At 42.3% G+C, this 17,930-nt stretch overlaps 1 long non-coding RNA gene across 1 annotated transcript in view; it reads left to right on the forward strand.

Moving 5' to 3' along the window:
• Nucleotides 1-17,930, forward strand: part of LOC145414369 (uncharacterized) — a 471,209-nt gene that overhangs the window by 112,768 nt on the left and 340,511 nt on the right. The window lies entirely within an intron of this gene.

Genomic DNA, 17,930 nt, shown 5'->3' on the forward strand with positions numbered 1-17,930 from the left:
CTCCTACGTTCTTATAAAGAGGAACAAGTACTCCTATTAGCCATTCCTCTGGGATATTTTCCTGTCTCTAGAAGCTTATTAAAGAGTTTTACATATAAGGGGCATAATAGGTGTTTAGTATTTTTTATATATTCATTGATAATATTATCAATACCAGCAGCCTTGTTATTCTTAAGCTTCAGTACACACCTGTACACCTCATCCTCTGTAACCTCTTTATTTAACACACTGTCGTCTTCAATGTCAATATCAATGTCTATATTGCTAAGAGAATCTTCAGGATTACCCTCTTGTGCTAGTCTCTTAAAATGATTCATAAATTCTGAAGTTAGTATGGGTATATCAGATTTTTTCTGTGTTCCCTGTAATATCTGTCAGTATAATCTAGGGTCTTTGGTCTTAGCATTTCGTAACTTTACAATTAAATTACATTTTTCTTTCCCTTTGATTCGTTTCAGTTCTTGCTTATATTTCTTACTTTTTGTTATCATGTCATTATAATTATTCAGAGTTTCTTTCAATATTATTCTTATATTTTGCCTTATGATACTCCTTCCTGCATAAATAACATTGTTTATCATAACCAGACATATTACTATTATTACCTTTCTTTATAAATGCCTTACCTTTCTGTGAAAAAAATTTCGAGGCTGGTTCAATAAGAATTTTCCTTAAATCATCATTTACATCGGAAACAGACTTAAAATCAGCATTTTCGAATACCTGAGCCACAAAATCATGGTTTATACTGTTAAGATAATCAGTAGTTCAACGTTTATCCCACCTTCCTGGTTTATTGTTTCCCTCAGATGTCCCTTTACTATTATTAATACATCCCGTACTTTCCCTATCCTCACACAAATGCATACTCACCTTTGTTATATTCCTAATAACAAAGGATATACCACAATGCACATCTGAAAAAAGGGGGTCAAAGTCCAAAATCTTGAAGTATTGCTCGTGAGGTAAGAGGACTGGTGATCCAATAACATAGTCAACAACTGTATCAAAGACTGTAGTTTCTTTACCAATCATACAATCCTCTCTTACTCTTCCATTAAATATACACAACATATTGTTTCTACATATTTCTAGTAATTTCTTACCATACGCGTTATCTCTAGAATACCTCTCTATTGGAAAACCAAGCTGCACCATACTCTCACTGACATCCATCAATTTCCTCATATTATCATCATCATCCCCTAGACCATATTGATTTAATGGGACAATATCAGTAGCAGTACCCGTGTGCGCATTAAGAGAGAGAGAGAGAGAGAGAGAGAGAGAGAGAGAGAGAGAGAGAGAGAGAGAGAGAGAGAGAGAGAGAGAGAGAGAGAGAGAGAGAGAGAGAGAGAGAGAGAGAGAGACAGACAGACAGACAGACAGACAGAAACAGAGAGGAAGGCCATTGACTCGTGTGTGTGTAATTCACCGAGTCGCCGGGTCGGTCAGGATCACTTGATGGTCGTGATCGTCAGCTTTTTACCCTCCCGGAAGGAAGCTGAGAGCTCATATAGTCCGATCTAGGGGCAAGGCTGTGACCTTCACACACGCACACACCCGTCCCCTTGCTCAAGGGGGACAGTAACCACCCACTTCGTCAGTGAAACTTTTCGCAACCTGAGCGAGGCGCGAACTCCCGTCCACCAGTTGGCAAGCGAGAACGTTACCACTGTAAATGCGAGCGGTGTGTGTGTGTGTGTGTGTGTGTGTGTGTGTGTGTGTGTGTGTGTGTGTGTGCTTTTTTGAACAGTCGCCCATCCAGGGAGAGAGAGAGAGAGAGAGAGAGAGAGAGAGAGAGAGAGAGAGAGAGAGAGAGAGAGAGAGCGAGTACTAGGGTCACTAGACTCCACATCACGCCTTGTGTTAAAAGATTTCATAGTGAAACTAGGGATTGGGACAGACGCAGAGATGTGAGAGATGAGGAAGTATGTGATGGGATATTTCCAATGACGGAGTGAGTGGTAGTGAGATGGATGTTGAGGAAGATGAGGAAGTGAATGACGGAAATAAAACCCGGGATGAAGACCACCAATGAGGAAGTGAATGGTAGGGAGATGGAAGTTGAGGAAGAAGATGAAGTGTATGACGGAAGTGAAATCCGGGATGAAGACCACCAATGAGGAAGTGTATGGTAGGGAGATGAAAGTTGAGGAAGATTAGGTGAATGACGGAAATAAAACGCGGGATGCAGACCAAGAATGAGGAAGTGCATGAAAGCTTAGGTGACGCAAACAACGAGGAAGTAGAACAGCATCACAGGTCATCCTAGGTCATCCCACATACTAGAAGGTCAAATACAGGTATATCCACTAATCTGGGTGAATACAACCTGTGAAATACACTACCCTGGGTGAATACAACCTGTGAAATACAGTATCCTGGGTGAATACAACCTGTGAAATTGTTAGATAGTCAAGTAATCATTTTGTGCCTCCAAAATGCAAACTTGCAGTTGACATGATCAGGGAAATTACCTGCTTAATTGCAAACTACTTCAACTTCCCCATCGCCCTCTAAAGGCTGGTTGAAGCCTTTAGTCTTGAGTCTGTGGGTTCGATTGTGTGTCCCATGAAGCACTGAAACAGAAACAGCCTCTTAAAGTTCATAAAGCCGTCAATAAATAATTCGTGTATTATTTATTTGATGATTAAAATCCTTAAAAAGGAGCTGGAAATCCCACAATTAGTAACAGAAAAAATAAGAATTAGGGATATTTAACACATCTGAATTTTACGTCTGGCAGTTGGGCATTTTGAAACGAGGTGATATGTTTGTCTTTGTTATTTTCATTTATCTCACTGTGTCGTTGTTTAATAAATGATATACAGTATTATTTATTTGATAATTAGAATCCATAATTAGTAACAGAATAAACGAATTAAGGATATTAATCGCATCTGAATTTTACGTCTGGCAGTTGGACAGAAAATTTCATACGGTAGTATAAACTTAGCTTCGTTACTCTCATTTATCTTCGTTATTATCGTTTATTTCTCACTGTGATGATAATAAATAAGTATTATTTATCTGCCAATTTAAATCCACAGATAGTAGCAGAAAAAACGAATTAGGTTCATTGAGTGGATTTGAATCGTTGGTTTGGCAGTTCCAAACTTTGAAACAAGATAATATGCTATATCGTCTTCGTAATTTTTATTTCTCTCTCATTATATTTATTACTGTCTCACTGTCCTTGTTCAGTAAATGATATATTATTTATTTGATAACTAGAATCCACAATTAGTATGAGAAAAAACGAATTAGAGATTTATCGTATTTGAATTTTACGTCTGGCAGTTGGTGGCGCCGGAGGGGGGAGGGGGGGCAGAGGCAGCCGGCAACGTCATTCTTTTCTCTGCCGTGGAGGAGTGAAGAGCGTGTAATTCTGTGGGGTAAGAAAACTCCCTAACACCTTTCCTTTAGCGATTTATTTTATTACACCGTACTGTCCTCTACGGCGGGGACTTTGATGCATGGTTGTGAAGAGAGCGGACGTGTGCTGAGCTCTTCTCTAGCTTGTAGGGTTGCCTCACTGGCTTTAGTTCTTTTTTTTCACCCTTCTGGTGCTCGATAGGATAGTTAATATTCATTTTCCTCCTCTTCCTGTTAGTTAGAACAATAGGTGTCTGTTCTATTATACTGAGTTTACCTTTGCTTGTCGCCCACGGAGGGTCCCCCCCACTGATTGCTCTGGAGCGTGAAGCAACACGGTCGGGCCTCCCTGGAGTGGTTTGAGAGGGCAACCTCAGACTTAGGTGTGTGGTCCCCGGTTGTTTGTCCCTTGCTCGTTTTCTCTCCTTCTTCCCACTTCCCCCGCTAGGGGGGAGTGGTACTATGGAGGACGCCCCTACTGCCTCTCCCCCCCTCGGGGGGGAGGTGGTCCTGACCGACCCCTGACCGATCAACGAACTGACAGCCCCCAGACAGAACGGCCCCAGACTCGATAGCCTCTGGACATTAATGTAAAAAATGCGGAGTTTGTGATTGTTCATGCTCTAGGTTCCACTCCCTTGAGCAGTCTCAATCCCTTCATGATTAAGAAGGTTATTGATGGCTGTGCTGGGGAGGTGGAACAAGTGAAAAAACTTGTGAATGGAGACCTCCTTATTAAGACCTGTAATTCCTCCCAAGTTAAGGACTTGTTAAAGCTGCGCAAATTCCACTGCTATGATGTCGAGGCCAAGATCCCAACATCCATGAATTCCTGCAAGGGTGTTATCACTTGCAGGGATCTCATGATGATGAGTGAGGAAGACATCATAGAGGAACTTGCTCAGCAAGATGTCATTGATGCCCGGTTTATAACTAGATATTCCGAAGGCATAAGGACGAAGACGGCCACTATTGTTTTGACTTTCGGCAAGGTTTCACTCCCGGCACATGTCAAAGTTGGTTACGAAATTGTTAATGTAAGACCATATATCCCCAACCCACTCCGTTGCATGAAGTGTCAATTATATGGGCACATTGCTAAGAATTGTCGGGCTTCACAGTCAGTGCGTGGCAAATGTGCAACACAGGGTCACGATGCTGAGCAATGCACATCAGAGACTATCTGTTGCTTTCACTGTAAGGGTGCTCACTGCACTTCCTCTAGGGATTGTCCCAAGTGGAAGGAGGAGAAAGAGGTCTGCACGGTGAAAGCGACTGAGGGTGTCTCCTACTATGAAGCAAGGAAAAAGGTGAAGCAGTTGCATGCAACTCCTACACCGAATAGGTCCTATGCTTCGGCGGTGATGTCCCGTCCTGTGATGTGCTCTGCTGGGACACAGACTGACCCTGAACCGGTTCCTCTTGTCACACAATCTACCTCTCCATCTCAGCCTCCTGTCCAATCCACCTATCAATCTGATACCCCTGTTACAACTTCCTACTCTCAGGCTGCTGCTGCTTCTGCTTCTCAGTCAGTTAAGCCTAAAACGAAGCCTGACAACTCTTGTAAGAGTAATATGACCACCCTTACTAAGTCACGTCCTCATGTTCTTCCTGCTCCTGGCCCAGCGAGGGAGAGGAAGGGTAGCTCTTCCTCGGTGGAATCTGGGAACCTCGTAATTGATGAAAATATGGAGGTTTCCGTAAGCAAGCACCGGGATAGGTCCACCGGTAGTCGCTCGCCTTCTGGCGGGCGGCAAAAAAAGCCTAAACACACTGTCCCCCAACGTAAATCTTAAACCGTCGCTTTCACTGTATTACAGTGGAATTGTAGAGGTATTGGGAATAAGTTACAAGATATAGCAATCTTGCTGTCAATACACAGGCCAGACGTTGTTTGTTTACAGGAGACGCACCTGGAGGATCATCCTGATCCTCCACAGTTCAGACACTATCACTCGTATAGAAGATATGAAGGTCACGGAGTTGCCATTTACACACACAAATCACACCCACAAACGGAAGTGATTCTAAATTCTATTCTGGAAGCGGTCGCATGCAGAGTAAAATTTAATAACACGTATCTGTCTATTTGCTCTCTGTACTGTCCTCCACATGGCCCCATTGATAGTGATGCTTTAAATTCACTAGTGGAACACCTCCCTGGGAATAAGTCAGTGTTGGGCGATTTTAACGCCCATCACTACCAATGGGGTAGCTTGAGGATTGATGGTCGTGGGGAGCAAGTAGCCGACCTAATACTACAGTCCAACCTCTGTCTTCTGAACGATGGTAGAGCGACTCGTGTAGATGATCGAACTGGTAACTTTTCGGCCATTGACTTATCTTTGGCCTCCCCTGGTATACATCAAGATCTCTCATGGGACTCTTACGACGACTCCTTGGGAAGTGATCATTTACCCATCTGTCTTTCTTATACACGCGACATCATTTCGGACCCTCCACCTCCAAAATTTAACTATAAGAAAGCAGATTGGGGATCCTTCTCAAGGATCGCCAATTTAGATATGTCTGGGGAGACCATAGATGTTAAGGTCGAAAATATAACTACTTCCATATTACACGCAGCTGAGGCTGCTATTCCCAAGACTTCTACAGTTCATGCGAAGCATAGAGCACATTGGTGGACGCCGGATTGCCGACAAGCATTAAGAAAACGCAATTGGAGATACAGGATTTTTGATAGTCAGCCCACTGAGGAAAACTTTATTGCATACAAACAGGCACGGGCTGAGGCAAGGAGAATAATAAGAAGGGCCAAACGTGACTCCTGGCGGTCCTTTTTGTCCACGGTGACTCGTACAACACCATTAAGTAAAGTCTGGTCCAATAAAAGAATATTAAATAATAAAGGCCCATATTTTCCAATCACCACCCTTCAGGTTAATAATAACATCTATGACGAGCCCGTGGACGTTGCTAACATCCTCGCCAGGAGTTTTTCTCATGTAAGTAGCTCAGCCAATTATGATCCGCGTTTTCAGCATCATAAACGCATGGCTGTGCTACAGATATTAGACTTTGCCACAGAAGACGTAGACTCCCCGTACAACCAAGAGTTTACGCTAGATGAATTGATCTTTGCCCTTAAATCCTGTAAAGACACCAGCCCTGGACCAGACACCATCATGTACAGTATGATCCAGCATCTTAATCAGGACAACCTGATTAAGCTGTTAGCATTGTACAATGAGATTTGGGCGTCTCAAACGTTCCCAAACTCATGGCACTTTGCGCACGTTATATCGATACCCAAAGAGGCTGGTCGTCTTATGAATCCCACTTCATTTCGTCCTATTGTGTTGACTTCTTGTCTATGTAAGGTCATGGAACGTATGGTTAACAATAGGCTTCTTTTTGTTTTAGAGTCGAAGAATTTGTTAAATGATCAACAATGTGGCTTCCGTAAATACAGAAGTTCACTAGATCAATTAATGAATTTGGAGCATTGTATTGCAGAGGCATTTCCCAATAAGGAATTCATGATAGGGGTGTTCTTGGACATCCATAAAGCCTATGACATGACATGGCGACACGGTATACTAATGAAGCTCTATGCTTATGGTTTAAGAGGAAATTTGCCTATTTTTATTTCAAATTTCTTAAGGGACAGGACTTTCTCTGTCAAATTGCCCTGTAACGTAACATCGGATATATTTATCCAGGAAAACGGGGTGCCGCAGGGAAGTGTGCTTAGTCCTACTTTATTTAGTATTATGATCAATGATATTCTGTCATCAGCTCCCATCCCAAGGAATCTTAAATACTCGCTCTACGCTGACGATTGTGCAATATGGCACTCTTCCCGTAATGCACAATTTTCGGCTGGGCGGATTCAAGCAACCCTTGACTCAGTTCACCAATGGGCCTTGCAGTGGAGATTTAAGTTTTCCGTCCGTAAGTGTGCCGCTATAGTTTTCACTAATCGTAACGTACCTAATTTGTGCTTAACTTTGGATAATCAGGCGGTACCTTTTCAAAATTCTGTAAAATTTTTAGGAATACATTTTGATCGTAGAATGAATTTTAAACTTCACGTTAATACTTTGCTTGCTCGTTGTGATAAACCGTTAAATGTCCTCAAGTACCTAGCGGGTACTACATGGGGTGTCGACAGAAAATCTTTATTAATGGTGTATAAGTCCCTTATTCGATCGAAGCTAGACTATGGCGCACAGGTGTATGGCTCGGCATCTGATGCCACGCTGAAAGGATTGGATGTGTTGCAGAATAAATGCTTGCGAATGTGTCTTGGAGCTGTCCGGTGTACCCGTGTGGCTCGTATGGAAGTGGAGGCTAATGTGCCTCCCCTCCGTATTCGCCGTGACCACCTGGCCTTCTCCTACGGCATAAGGACATTAAGGAAAAGCAATATCGGCAATGTGGCCTGTACCCCCCTGCTTCAATACCACCACCTTCTGCAGGGGGTGCGTCGGCCACTTGCCACTCGCCTCCACTTACTGACTCAGGAGCTTGATGTGGACCCCAGTGACTGTGACAAGTTGATGATTAAAAATATAGCGCCTTGGGAGCCACCCGGCTTTACAGTCGATGTTACATGGCTCCCAGCACCAAAGGCCAAGGCGCCGGAGGCGGAGGTCCACCACTTTTTTCGTAACATCATTGTTCGTCACTTGGGGTCCCATCAATTGTACACCGACGGCTCCAAGTCGAGTGAATGTGTGGGTGCAAGTGTGTGGTCGACTGAATGTGCCCTCAGGTATCGGTTGCCGGCTCATACATCTGTGTTTACTTCAGAACTCTTTGCTATTGACAAAGCCATAGACTATGCTCTCAATTCTAGGCATGACTCATTTGTCATATTTTCAGATTCAAAATCAGCCCTTCAGGCAATTGCATCTTGCACTACGGACTCTCACGAGATCCAGGGCCGCATCGTTAATAAGTTGCATTCATGAAACAAGTCATTCACGCTGATCTGGGTGCCTGGTCATTGTCGTATCTACGGCAATGAGCAGGCTGACTTACTTGCAAAGTCGGCTGTAGAGCTCGAGGAGACTTGGGACGTTCCTCGTGATCTACGGTCGAGTCTCTCTCTCGGAAAGAAATCAATAAATCTTCTGTGGCAAGGTCAGTGGACCAGACTAAATATTCCAACCTGTAAGCCGTACCTGGGCGACTGGGACACTGCCAACCGACCCAGTCGCCTAGGAGAAAAAGTGTTGGCACGGTTACGGCTTAATGCCACCATTTTAACCCACATAAAACCATATATGGAAAGACGCTTCCCACCGCACTGTGACATCTGTAATGCGGTGTTATCTATCAATCATATCATTCTGCGCTGTCGGCGATTTATTCGTGAACGTGCTTCACTTATAAATTACTGCGGCGCAGCAGACGTCCCCTTCACCCTTTCCACCATCCTGGGTGATTGGGACATTGTTATGACTGATAAATTGATGGCTTTCTTGAGAGAGACCGGACTGATCAGAGTGATGTGACTTTTTTACTGTGTGGTTATGGTTTTTATGAAAAGTAAATATGTATATATTGTAATATTAATTAGGATTGACAGTTGACATATTTTAAATAGTTCCTCCTCCCACCGATCTATTTCTAATATTGATGTCCCCTACATTAAGCCAAGTTCCTCGCCTGACAGTCACCAGCTGATGAGTGCAAGTGTGCAATATAGGAAGGTATTGGGCACTTGCAGTCGATGGTGGTCTGCTGGGCGAGGTTCTTCACTTTTTGTTCAAATTATGTAAATACATTATATTATCTTGCTTAAGTTATTCTAATTAGGGACGACAGCTGACGTATATGGAAATGTTCCTGACTCGTCTGGTTCCCTTTCATATATTGATGTCCCCTATATTAGGTTGTGCCTCGACTGACAGTTACCAGGTGATGAGTGCAGGTATGTAATGTAGAAAGGCATTACATATCTGCAGTCGATGATGTTTGTTCTGTTAGTCGAGGTATTTTTACCATTAGTGTATGTCTAGCTATTTGTCTCTGTAGGATTTAGTATAGGTTAGCGATTTGTCTGTTAGGTGATTAATTTTAGGGTCTTTAGATCAGTTTTTCTTTATAATATAAGGTATAAAAAATATAAAACCAAAAAAAAATAAAAATACAAAAAAAAAAATAAATAAGATTAAAATTATTATCTATATATGTACGTTTGCATGAAAGTGTGTCTGTATGTATGCATGGAAGCGTGTGTGTGTGTGTGTGTGTGTGTGTGTGTGTGTGTGTGTGTGTGTGTGTGTGTATGTATGTATGTATATATGTATGTTTGTATATATGTGTATATATGTTTAACTGTGCATACATATATATATGTGTATGTATATATATATATATATTTATATATATATATATATATATATATATATATATATATATATATATATATATATGGCCTTAATAACCAGGGGCTTCGGCCCCAATGGTTGATAGGCAGGAAAAAAAAAAAAAAAAAAAATGTCCTCTACTGTGTTACATAAATCCTTCCAATATCGCCTAACACCCTTTCCTAAGAGATTTTTTGGGTTTATTACACTTTTCTTTCCACTTGTTAATGTAAATCCTTCCAGTATGGCCTAACAACTTTTCCTAAGTGATTTATTTTGTTTATTACACCTTACTGTCCACTTACGGGTTAAATATATCCTTCTAATATTGCCATATTCTGCATAAATAACATACGACAGGATATTAACCAGCCATATCCAAAAATAAATAACTAAGGGAGAAGTCTTAGGGAGCTTCCTTAATCGGCAAGAATGGTGGTCGTGGTTCTAGGGTACAGGTAGACATTATTATTATTATTACTATTATTATTATTCCTATTATTATTATTATTATTCCTATTATTATTATTATTACTATTATTATTATTATTACTATTATTATTATTGTTAGTTAGACAGGGTGCCATAGAAGTTAGTAGGGGAGTGAAAGATAAAAATGGTAGGTTACTAGTGGAGAAGGGAGAAAAAGTGAGCAGATAGAGAGAACACTTCAATGAATTGTTGAACATAGAGAATGAAAGTAATGCTAGTATAAGTGGCTGGGGAATGGCTGGGAGAAGGAGGGATGTCAGAAGAGAGGAAGAAATCAATAAGATGGAAGTTGTGGAAGCAATGAAGAAAGTTAAAATGGGGAAAGCCCCAGGAATTGATGGAGTGTGTGGTGAAATGCTGAAGCATGGGGGAGAGATAGTAGTAGAATGGATGTGGAAGATGTGCAGTTTTGGCTGGGAGGATGGGAGAGTCCCGGAGGATTGGAAGTCAGGTATAATTGTTTCCTTGTACAAAGGAAAAGGGGAAAGAGAAGTGTGTTGTAATCATAGGGGCATTTGCCTTCTTAGTGTAATAGGAAAAGTATATGGTAGGATATTTACTGACAGAGTTAGGGAAATAACAGAGGCATTAGTTGGAGAAGAAAAGGGAGGTTTTAGGAAGGGAAGAGGTTGTGTAGATCAGATATTCATTCTTACATTCTTAGTGGAAAAGTTTCTAGAGAAGGGAAAAAAGTTGTATGCAGCCTTCATGGATTTGGACAAAGCATATGACAGGGTGGATAGACAAGGATTGTGGAAAGTATTAAGAATATATGGAGTAGAAGGGAAGTTGTTGAATGCCGTGAAGAGTATGTATGAGGGTGCCAAGGCTGCAGTGCGTGTGGATGGTGAACTGAGTGAATTTTCTATTTGAAGGTTGGATTGAAACAAGGATGTCATGTCTCCATGGTTGTTCAATCTGTATATGGATGGGGTTATAATAGAGATACAAGGTAGGGATGTGGATGTTGGAGTGGCCCTAGTGAGAGAGGGCAGTGTTTGGAAACTCCCTGTACTGTTGTTTGGAGATGATACTGTGTTGTTAAGTGAAGACGAAGGGAGGCTGCAAGGCTTGGTGGAAGAGTTTGGGAGAGAGAGTGTAAGAAACGGAATCTAAAGGTGAATGTAGGGAATAGAAAAGTGATGGTCTTCGAGAGAAGTGGTTAGTGAATGTACAGTGAGACTGGATGGGGAGGAAATGGAGAATGTGAGTGCATTTAAGTACTTGGATAGTGTGATGAGTAAGATGGAAGTTTAAAGGGTGAAATGCTTGAAAGGATGCAGCAGGGAAGAAAGGTTGCTGGCTCCTTGAAAGCAGTGATAAGAAACAGGTAAGTGATCGTGGAAGTGAAAAAAGCTTCTACATGACAGCATTGTTATACCAACTCTAACGTATGGAAGTGAAGCTTGGACGTTGTTGGAGGGAGAGGAAGTCAAGAGTGAGAGCAGTGGAAATGAGTTAACAGAGAGGAGCATGCGCAGTCACATGGAGAGGCAGGCTGACAAATGAGGAGGTGAAGGAGCGGTGTGGTGTGGATGTGGATGTGATAGGAAGCATTAGGAGAAACACATTAAGGTGGTTTGGCCATGTGTAAAGGATGGAGAGTGAGAGACTGATGAGGAGAGTGTATGTGAGTGAGGTGGAGGGAGGGGAGAGGGACGGGGAGGCCAAGGATGAGATGGAGGGATGGAGTGGAGAGGTATATGAGAGAGGGGTGTGTGAGTTAGGAGCAGGGCAGTGAAATGGCGGGGGACAGTGACATGGAGGCGATTTGTTTGTGGCCACCCCTTACGGGATTAAGGCGTCTGGCAATCGATAGATAGATTATTACCACTACTTCTGTTACTACTACTGCTATTATTATTATTATTATTATTATTATTATTATTATTATTATTGCTACTACTACAACTGATGATACTACTACTACTACTACTACTACTATAAGCAGTAATGTATGTTAAATTGAAACATTTTATTCCAGGCTAATATTAGACTGAGAAGAAGAGGGAAGAGGAAGAGGAAGGAAGGAAGAAGACTGTGACTTGTAACCATCCTCTCACTTCATGTATCAGGATTTTAAAGCTTGTGTTTTATACTGATGCAGCTTCTATTGATTAATATATATATATATATATATATATATATATATATATATATATATATATATATATATATATATATATATATATATATATATATATATATATATTGCCAGACGCCTCAATCCCGTTTGGGGTGGCCACAAACAAATCGCCTCCATGTCACTCTGTCCCCCGCCATTTCACTGCCCTGCTCCCAACTCACACCCCCTCTCTCATATACCTCTCCACCCCATCCCTCCATCTCATCCTCGGCCTCCCCCTCCCTCTTTCCCCCTCCACCTCACTCACATACACTCTCTTCGTCAGTCTTTCACCCTCCATCCTCTCCACATTGCCAAACCACCTCAGTGTGTTCCTCATAACGCTTCCTATCACATCCACATCCACACCACAACGCTCCTTTATATCCTCATTCGTCAGCCTGTCTCTCCATGTGACTCCACAGGCTCCTCTTAAATAACTCATTTCCACTGCTCTCACTCTTGACTTGTGTCCTTCCAACAACGTCCAAGCTTCACTTCCATATGTTAGAGCTGGTATCACAATACTGTCATGTAGTAACTTTTTCACTTCCATGCTCACTTCCCTGTTTCTTATCACTCACTTCATGTATATTTTCAATTTTTTTCTAATTGGATATGAAATTTGGATGAAGCCTTAATTATATGATATGTAACCATCCACTCACTTGATGTATCACTGAGTTTAGGCTTTTTTCCAGGCAAGGAGGAAGAGGAGAAGGAAGAGAAAGAGGAGGGAGGAGGAGGAAGGGAGAGCATTGGTTAGCTGTGACGTGTAACCATCCACTCACTTGATACAGGTTTGGTTTTTGTTCTAGGCTATTGGAAAATAAATATATAAATTAAGTAGGACTAAACCAACCACTCACTTGATGTATCACTGATTAAAGTTACGTTTTAGATTGCAGAATGTGTCGGTTGTTCATTTTGACTTGTAACCATCCACTCACTTGGTGTATGACTTTAAAGTTAGCTTTTAGACTGAGGAATTTGTTGATCGTTCATTTTTACTTGTAACCATTCACTCACTTGATGTATACTACTTGTTCATTGATTGTTAAATATTTCCGTGGCTTGTAACCATCCACTCACTTGATGTAACACTAGTTTGGTGAAGTTTGTTCATTGATTGCTAAATATTCCTTGGCCTGTTACCATCCACTCACTTGATGTAACACTAGTTTGGTTAAGTTTGTTCATTGTTAGCTACTTCCTTGGCTTGTAAACATCCACTCACTTGATGAACAAGAGGTTTGATATGCTAATTTTATTCCAGACAAATATTAGACTGAGAAAAGGGTGATGAAGAGGAAGAGAGGATGGAGGAAAGAGGAAGAGGAGGAGGAAGAGAAAAGAAATGAAATAATGAGGATGGCAGGGTTAGTGTTAATATCTTGTAACCATCCACTCATTGATGTAGCACTATCTGGCTAAGCTGTTCTAGACTGATGCCTGATATTTTGACTTGTAATCATCCACTCACTTGATGTAACTGTAATATTTGGCTAAGCTGTGTTCTAGACTGATGCAGGCTATTTTGACCTGTAACCATCCACCCACTTGATGTAGCACTATTTGACTAAGCTGTGTTCTAGATTGATACAAGCTGTTTTGACTTGTAACCATCCACTCGTGTAATGTAGTACTTATATTGTGTTCCAGACTGAAAGATCATGGAAGAAGAGGAAAGAGGAGGAAGAAGAGGAAGACGAAGAAGGAGGCAGAGAAGGCACTTGGCTGGTTTAGTGTTAATTCCTTGTAACCATCCACTCACTTGATGTAGCAGTCACATTTGGTTTAACTGCATTTAAAAGTGTTCCAGTCTAATGCAATATATTTTGATGTGTGACCATCCACTCACTTGATGTATTAAATAATTGTTTGTTTTAAGCTGATGCAAGTTACTTTTACGTAACCATCCACTCATGTAATGTAGCACTTAAGTTAGCTTGTTGTTTCAGATTGATGGAAGAGGAGGAGGAGGAGGAGGAAGAAGGTAGGAGGAAGAGGAAGTAGAAGAGGAAGAGATAAGAAGATGAAGAGGAAGAAGAGAAGGAAGAGGAAGGAGAGAGAGGAGGAAGAGGAAAAAGAAGAGAAGAGGAAGTAGAAGAGGAAGAAGAGAGAGGAAGAGAAAGAGGAAGAAGAAGAGAGGATGAGGAAGAGGAAGAAGGGAGGAGGATGAGGAAGAAGAGAGGAAGAGGAAGAAGAGGAGAAGGAGGAAGAAAAAGAGGAAGAGGAAGAAGTGAGAGGAAGAAGAAGAGGAAAAAACATACAAAGAACCAACCTCACATCTGCTGGATAAGTGTTCATCGAACCATCCACTCACGTGATGTAGGACTGAGAGTATATGCTTGAAAAATTGCCATGCTATAGATAAATAGACTAGTGGAACATCTGGAAAATGTGGCTGTATAAAAATCCTCAGGCATTTTAGAGTCAAAGTTGTCAAATAGGCTTTCCTAGGGTGTTTTTTTGTGCTGAATCCATTTTTGCTGTTTGCCAAGCTGTATCTCGTGCGGTTTTGCTCCTAGCAGACAAAATCCAAGATGGCCGCCATTTTTCTAGAAAATGCATATTTTGAAGAATTGCTTCAAATATAAAATATATTAATTAATTATCCAGCGTCTGATCACTGCCTACGAAAGTGGCCGACGTGTAAACCTGTCAGAAGTAATGATGCATGAACTTTTAACAGTCCCTCAGGCTCTAGCTGAGACAAACGGTAGACTTCAAATCTGGATCAAAAGCAGACTTGGCTCAAGTACTCACTTCAGGAATACAATGTCCTCCCAGCATAGGCGCTGCAGACCTTGGGGAAACAGCAACACTCATAATTGATGGTCAAGCAATGGTTTGTTCCATTGGGAAACCACCCAAAGCAGCCACATTTGGAGACCTAGCAGACGTGTTCATTGGAGCTGTTCTTCAAGGTGGGACACTGTTCAAACGAATTGATGTAGTGTTTGACAGATACTACGAGAAATCCATCAAAGAGGGAGCAAGGACACGACGTGGTCAAGCATCCGTGGCGATCCGATGTTTGATTGAAGGCAGGAATGTTCCACTCCCAGCAAAGTGGGATACTTTCATGGCACACCCTGAAAACAAGGCAGCCTTGACCAATTTCCTCTCACAACAACTGATGCTGAAGGTTACAGCAAAGAAAACTGTTGTGGTATCTGGCGGATTCGTCGATGAAGAACAAGTGGAATCATCGGATCCAGAAGTGGACACAGACAAACTCAAAGCTCGGCACGAAGAGGCAGATACGAGAATGATTCTGTATTGTACAGAAATTCAAGCCTCTACCATTGTGATAGCTGCACGTGACACAGATGTCCTGGTATTACTACTTGCACATTTCCACAAAATGCCCAGTGACAAAGTTTGGTTGAAGGCAGGAACAGCTGCAAACAGGAAGTATATTCCTATACACACCATTGTGGAACGGCTTGCTTTTGATAACGATAAGATGGAATCCATTACAGCGTTTCACGCCATCACTGGTAGTGACACAACTTCATACCTCTTCAGGCATGGAAAGAAAACTTGCTGGAAAGTGTTTCAAGAACACTTTCGCCTTCTTGAAGGTCTAGGTCAAGGTGAACTCGATGACGCGACAGCGAAGAACGCTGAATTATTCATCTGTTCCCCAACGTCACAACAGTCAACAATGCGCGTGAAATCCTGTTCGTGAAGTCCAGTGCTCCAGAGACTCTTCCTCCAACTGGTGATGCCCTTTCATTTCACATCCACTGAGCTCACTATCAAACAGCTGTGTGGCGACAGGCAAATGAACAGTATCCGGAACTACCTCACCCAGAGACGATGGGATGGAGGATGGAAGGTGCATCACTGGTGCCAACGCTGATGTCCACACCCCCAGTCCCAGACTCATGTGTGGAACTGATCACTTGCAACTGCGCCAAGCGATGTATGAGTGCACGTTGCAAATGTAAAAAGTCCCAGTTGCGCTGTACAGCAGCATGCAAATGTAGAACATCCGATGATGATTGTAGCAATGTCGAAGCCCAACAATGACACTGTGTAAAACACACTGCCACTATGCCTGTTCATCAATTTGCAATCTGCAACTTGTTGTAATATAAATATGTTGTCAGCCATCCTGGATTTATGTTTGTTTATTACTTAATTAAGAGAAAAGTAATATCAATAAAATAATTAATGTACAATGACTATAGTGGGTTTTAATAAGGTTTTACGGTCGTCATAATGATATACGGACGAGGCACCACTTGTAAAAATGATGCTTTTGAGTTTAAGGCGGCCATCTTGGATTTACCCGTCTGACGGTGTCAGCTTGAGAGATACAGCTTGGCAATCAGCAAAAATGGATTCTGCACAAAAAAACACCCTAGAAAAGCTTATCTGCCAACTTTGACTCCAAAATGCCTGGAGTTGTCCAAATACCTGAAAACCGGACTAGACTAAAACTGGAGCAAATCTTGGCTGTGTAGATGTTAAGGACTTGTAACCATCCACTCATGTAGTGAAGCTGACTCTACACTGAAGGTTTTAAGCTTAATATAGGCATTTTTATGCTGATTCTCTCTCTCTCTCTCTCTCTCTCTCTCTCTCTCTCTCTCTCTCTCTCTTTTCTCTCTTTCTCTCTCTCTCTTTCTCTTTCTTTCTCTCTCTCTCTCTCTCTCTCTCTCTCTCTCTCTCTCTCTCTCTCTCTCTCTCTCTCTCTCTCTCTCTCTCTCTCTCTCTCTCTCTCTCTCTCTCTCTCTTTTCTCTCTTTCTCTCTCTCTCTCTCTCTCTCTCTCTCTCTCTCTCTCTCTCTCTCTCTCTCTCTCTCTCTCTCTCTCTCTCTCAAATCAATATATAATATTTTTTATTATTTACAGGAAGTTTGAACACTCTCGACTGCTTGCTGGAGTTCCCTCCCTTCCCTCCCTCCCTCCCCCACCATCCTCCATTCGTGGGATAGAGAGGAGAGGGAGGGATCTACAACTGAGCAGGGAGCAAAAAAATTCGGATGTTTAATAGGGAGGCTGCCAGAGATCAAGCAGGGTGGAGTGAGCCCTCAGGGATAAGGCACTGAATAATGCCAGAGATCGAGCAGCGTGGATAAGGAACGCCAGAGATTGAACAGCGTGGAGAGACCTCAGGAATAAGGCACTGAATAGGGAGGCTGCCAGAGCTCGAGCAGAGCCATAGTTAAGACCTCAAGGATAAGGGAGGTGTGGAGGCCAAGGAAGAGTTCAAGGTCAAGAAGGAGTTCAGTCAAGGAGTTCAAGGTCGAGGAAGAGTTCAGTCAAGGAGTTCAAGGTCGAGGAGGAGTTCAGTCAAGGAGTTCAGGGTCGAGGAGTTCAGTCAAGTTCAAGGTCGAGGAGGAGTTCAGTCAAGGAGTTCAAGGTCGAGGAGGAGTTCAGTCAAGGTGTGCAAGGTGGAGGAAGTGGGTTTCAAGGAAGAACTCAGCCAAGGACCACCTCACCCTCGTCCAGGTGTCTCATTCTTCACCACACCACCACACTCTCCCTCGTCCTCACACCTCGCCCTCGACCTCACCACACCTCGCCCTCGACCTCACCACACCTCGCCCTCGACCTCAACATCACCTGAGGACT

The sequence above is a fragment of the Coenobita brevimanus genome, chromosome 99 (assembly GCF_032717465.1).
Source record: "Coenobita brevimanus isolate Jiangsu-jjx chromosome 99, ASM3271746v2, whole genome shotgun sequence".
Taxonomy (NCBI): Eukaryota; Metazoa; Arthropoda; class Malacostraca; order Decapoda; family Coenobitidae; genus Coenobita; species Coenobita brevimanus.